Below are 6,000 nucleotides of genomic sequence, written 5' to 3' on the forward strand. Positions count from 1 at the left end.
CGTTCAGTGTAGGTGTGACGTGCGGACAGCGAGTGGCCGCGAGCTCAAAGCTCAAAACAACTGCTGTTATCACAGCATTAAAGAGTATTGTGTAGATTTGGTGGGCGTTCCCCTGAAGTGTACTGAGAACACAGTGGCCATTCCCTGGGTGCCTCAGCACTGTGTGAGAATCACAAAAGAGCTTTTTTTTCTTCACAAAAGAGCAACACAGGCGTGACACTGTGTCCTTTTCAGGATGTCATTCCACCTGTGCGTTTCTGGATGCGGTCATTCCCTGGCGCCAAAAGAGGGCCACAATAGTTGCCTCTCGTGTTTGGGCATTCAGCACGCTGAGGCAGCTTTTGTGAATAGTTCATGTTCCCATTGCGGGAATATGACTATAGCAGCGTTGAGATCGAGACTCGGGCTGCCCCAAGGGAGGTGCAGTCCCCTCGCCTATGCCCTGATCTAGTGCTTATTCTGGACCTCAGAATAGGCCCACTTCGGTGCTTAGCCAGGGTGATCTGAGGGTTACCGTGAGGGCTTCCCTGCCGAGACAATCTCCATGGGCCCCTCACGCCTTACTAACGCTGCCGCCGACATAGCCTCCGAAAGAGCGTGCTGGTCCTTCTCAAGGACGACCAGTCGTGTCTTTTGGAGCTCCTCCTGACGACCAGATGTCGGTTGCAGCAACGGAGGGGGAGCTTCAGTCCTCTGGAGATGAGGATTCGGTTCCGTTACCCCCTTCGGGGAGTGTAGCGTTGCCCGAGTCCGATCCATGTTACCCCTATGCTTTCCCAGGCCGCCGAGAAGGTCGGGCTTGTGTGGAATCCTCCACCACGTTTCTCGGGGCGGGCCTTGCTGGTTCTCAGTTCGCCTGGCGTCCCCCAGGCTTAAGGGGCATTCAGTTCACCCGTGTTCTGGCTGACAGTGCCCCTGTGCTCAGGGCAGAGATGCCAGTCCTACTGGCGAAGGACGCAATCGAGCCGGTCCCTCCAGCCGATATGAAGACCGGCTTCTACAGCCCGTACTTCATTGTACCCAAGAAAGGCGGTGGGTTACGACCAATCTTGGACCTGCGTGTCCTGAACTGGTCCCTTCACAGGCTGCCGTTCAAGATGCTTACGCAGAAACGCATTTTAAAGTGCATCCGTCCCCAAGATTGGTTTGCAGCGATCGACCTGAAGGACGCGTACTTTCATGTCTCGATTCTCCCTCGACACAGACCGTTTCTTCGCTTTGCGTTCGAGGGGCGGGCATATCAGTACAAAGTTTTACCCTTCGTGCTGGCCCTGTCGTCCAGTGTCTTCACGAAAGTCGCGGAGGTGGCCATTGCTCCCATGTGCGAGCGTGGGGTTCGTACCTCGACGACTGGCTTATCCTGGCCCATTTGAGAGAGCAGTTCTGCGAACACAGGGACATGGTGCTCAGTCACCTCAGCCACCTAGGGTTTCGGGTCAACTGGGAAAAGAGCAAACTCACCCCCGGGAAGAGAATCTCTTTTCTCGGTATGGAGTTGGACTCGATCAACATGACAGCGCGCCTTACGGAGGCCCGCGTCCAGTCAGTGTTGAACTGCGTGAGCTCGCTAAGAGGAGGCAGACCCAGCCCTGGCTTTTCTCTTTCCCGTTCACGCTCTGCGTCTTTACGTGGACAGAACGCAAAGCCTCAGGACCTCAGATCAGCTCTTCGTCTGTTACGGAGGACACCAGAAAGGAAAGGCTGTCTCCAAGCAGAGGATGGCCCACTGGATAGTGGATGCCATCGCCTTGGCTTACGAAACCCAAGGCGTGCCCTGCCCGCCTGGGTTGAGAGCCCACTCCACAAGGAGTGTTACTTCTTCTTGGGCGCTGGCTCACGGCGCCTCGCTGACAGACATCTGTAAAGCTGCGGGCTGAGCGACACCTAACACGTTCGCTTACGTGTTGAGCCAGTTTCTTCCTGTGTGCTCGCTTCAACCTAGTGTCGGCTTGCTGCGCCACTCCCCTCCACTTGAGCGGAAATGTGCACTTTTTGCTCCAGTTGAGTTCCCCACTTGGTGAACCCTGTAGAGTTCCTTCGCACCCCTGCGGCAGTCGGACGTTGCGGAGCATCCGACGCCAGGCCTAGTGCTCCTATGCTTGTGTAACTTGTGCTAGGCTGGGTTCCATATGTGGTGATCCCTGTGGCGATCCCATATGCGTATTCTTCCGCAGCGTCCCTCTCCCTTGGAAAGGCACGCTTTCCCAGTGTTATCCAAGAGTTCCACTGTGTGGGGTATAACGGAACAGTAGTTTGAACTCCCTCTACGCAGACCTTTCGCCCCAGTCAGTTGGGGGTCTGAGAGTCTTGCGTAGGGCGCTGGATGTGGCAGCAACCGTGACGTTTTCCATAGGGATCCCAATTACGTCGTCACGTCGACGTAATGTCGAACGTGAGCGACTGATAGGGAACGTGTCAGTTACAAACATAACCCTCGTTCCCTGAAGGAGGGAATGGGAGACGTTACGTCCAGACACCACTGTTGCTGACCATCGCTGTAACGGCCATCACTAGCCCCGTTTCCATTACCCTTCGAATTGAAAATATGCACAATGGAAACACGTAGCCTAGAAATCTAGACGCACCCTTGCGGCAGCGAAAATTATTTCGCAGCCAGTGTGGTCTAGCAACTCTCCATAGGCTTTTGAGCTGGAAAAACCAAAAACTGGTCAGGCCAATCACATCGTGTATAGAGTCGGCGGGCGGGCTTAACACAATGACGGCACAGTTCATGACGTTCCGCGTGATTTCCATAGGTGATTTCCCTGCTACTTGAAAACAATGAAGATGCAGCGGTCTTTCGAATCGGCTTTGGCCGCGACTCTGGAGGACTTGGAGTTAAGAGAACGCCACTTAAGTCATTCTTAAAAAAGGAAGATGTGTTCGGAGTTTTGCCGACCTGATACGGCAAAAGTTTAATATATCAATTAGCTCCGCTGGTGGAAAAACGCATGGGACTCACTCATCCACAACCGTTCGTTGCTCTGGTTGGTTGTAGCGTTATCCATATTGCGTGCAGAGGGATTTTGAAAGGTAACCGTTTATCCCGCCCCTCGGATTGAGGCATGTCAATGGAGAGTTCCCAGACCTAACATCTTGATGTAGGTCTGGCATGCCAGGCTAGGAAACACGTCCATTTCACAAAAATGCCCGTTTATCGCAAAAACAGTTTTTACGCTCGCATGAGGAGGTTTTTCAGGCAATTCGAAAAAAGAATATTTCGCAAAACTGCAATAGAAACAGGTTTTGCGCATTTACAGTCACCTGAGTTAGAAGACGCGGTGTGTTTGGGGTCCATGTCCGGAAATAATAATAATAATTATCATCATTATTATAACATTTATTAGGCTACATTATGTAGAAGACGCTTTTATCCAAAAAAGGAACAAAGCAATTCGTCACATCTCATTCATAATACAGGTTGGACAATAATAATACAGGGCTAAGATTATCACAAATAAACACAAGATTTTGACGCATATCCAAGTGTTTGTGCGGAGTATGGAGCGCACACTGGATGGCAGGGAGGCCCGGGCGCGAACACTTGCATTTTCCTATCAACAGTGGAAACAACTTAAAATACTCTATCATTTCTGGTCATACAGAAAATAATAATATATTATTCGCAACTACTTTTATTTGCGTAAACTCACAATAACAAGAAAACGTTGTGCTTTTGTAAAATAAAATAAAACAATCAGGCGCGCTTTCATGGTCTCCGTGAACTGAAGCACGAGAACTGAAACAAAATATAGCCTATAGGCTAAAGCTTGAAATGTCCACTTTAAAACGAACAAATTCGAATCGAAAGCTATACCTTCTGATTATGTAATCCGTATGAAAGGTGCATTTCTCTCTAAAGGTGCATCCGGAGATGGAGATATGTTTTTAGCCGACACTGATTTAGAAAACAATAGTTTATTAATAAACAATTAAAATGCCTCATTATTTTTTAGACACATTTATTATAGCCTATAACTCACCTATAAATCACCTTTCTGTAGGCTATGGTTATGGCTCTTCTCATTCAGCACTGCGGTAAAAATATAATTTCCAGGTTCTAATTTGGCCTTAGTTCCATATTAATTTGTGAAATATTTTAAATGTTTAATAAAGGGGCAAAAAGTCATAAACAAATATCTGAAAATTCGTCTATATATATATATATATATTTTTTTTTTTTTCGCAGCATTTGGTGTACAGTTCAAATTAAAATTTTGGTGTTCAACTTTGCGTTTTAAAAATACAACAACCGTTCATGCAATTATGGGTTAAATAAGGGAAAACGAATGGACACAAAAGTACACTGACCGTTTGGACATAATACGAGACAGAGTTCTTTATTAAATTCATAAAAGAAACAGGAATAATTACAGGAATAGCCTACTGGACTCTAAACCTCAAAGAAATGCCTCAATCAAGACCTCGGAGCAGAAATGAGGGAGAAACACCCAGTAACTCTGTGTCTTTCCATGCCATTAATGCTTGGATAACACCACGTCTCCTTCCATTAATAATAATAATGTCTAGTTTGGTGGCTGTGATATAGGCTATAAACCTACCAACGTCCATTGCCATGATTTTTGGAATGACTTATCGCGCGAGAAAAAAAAAAAACACATTGGTTAATGGAAACGCCATCATTTCGCAATCGGTTTTTATCGACATTTAGAAAAAATCGCAAAAGTTTTGCGCAAATCTGTAATGGAAACGCGCCTACTGTCTCGGCTCCTCAGTGAAAAACAATGAGTGCGTGTGCCTGCTTCTTGTTTATATCCGTGCTGCGTTTCACGCACGCCAACGTTCATTGGCTCGTTCTGTAGACACTCGAAGATGATAGGGCTCCCTGAAGTGATCCCAATTACGTCGTCACGTCGACGTAACGTCTCCTGTTACCTCCTTCAGGGAACGAGGGTTACATTTGTAACCGAGACGTTTTTTTTTTTTTTGCTGACTGCTTTTTCCCTTTTCTTTCTTCCTCTTCTTTTTTTTTAAGGTAGAGACTCAATAGTGATAAAATATAACTTCTCCCTGCAGTCCAATGTTGGTCCAAATTATAGTGCTAGCCGACAATGATCAATGCAGTTCAAATAGGTCCTCATAACTAACCCACGTGTTTGCATTGCAAAATCAATACAAAAAATAAGTGATGTATATTCCACCTAAAACATTTTTTTTAGCTCTGGTGCCAAAAATCTATTATTCTCCAGTAGAAGATGCAACAAACACACTTCTTTTCTATTAATAAAGCACCAGAAGGCGAACACATATTTAAATGCACAATGTGGTCCCCACAGGCAGAACGGTCCCTCAGGTGGGGTCTCCGTGGTCTCGGGTGTTTGTTATTATGCCATATTATTAGAAAGAGCATCACAGAGTTAAAATCTGCCATAATGAACTATTCCCTGACTTCCCTCGCTGCTGTGCGGGCATTAATCCACCAGCTCTGTCATGGCAGAACCGGTCCCTTCTCTCATTAGTGCTGGCAGGTATCAGAATGCAAATAATGAGGAACTGCCCGCCAGTCAAACTACATATATATGAGAGCGAAAGAAGGGGATTGGGAGTCCAGGAAGTGCCAAGAGTGAAAAGCAATCATAAATGAGAAAATGCCCATGAGAGCACTCCTACATGCACTAACTGCAGGGGAAGCACAGTGACAAGCCACGAGCCTTCATTTTCGCTGGCAACGGCGCAGACTTTCCTTTCAGCACAATGTGCCAATCAGCATATAATGTCACTCTCGTCGATGATCGGAATTAGATGGGGACAAAAGACTGGAGAACGGTTTGTGTCAATAACGTTCTCCATTCATCCTCAGAATTCCCTTTCATTTTGTTTACTGTATGGAGAAACGATGACATGCAATACAAACAATTATTTTTCCACCCTGTTGATTTTGTCTGACACATTCTCTGGGGAGGGAAAAACGCAATTTTCTGTATTTTCAAGGATGTGTCTGTATAGCACCGGGGTGTCTCTGTGGGACGATTGTGCGTA

This window comes from Rhinichthys klamathensis, unplaced genomic scaffold, assembly GCF_029890125.1.
Source record: "Rhinichthys klamathensis goyatoka isolate OS25496 unplaced genomic scaffold, OSU_Roscu_1.1 h1tg000007l_1, whole genome shotgun sequence".
Lineage (NCBI taxonomy): Eukaryota > Metazoa > Chordata > Actinopteri > Cypriniformes > Leuciscidae > Rhinichthys > Rhinichthys klamathensis.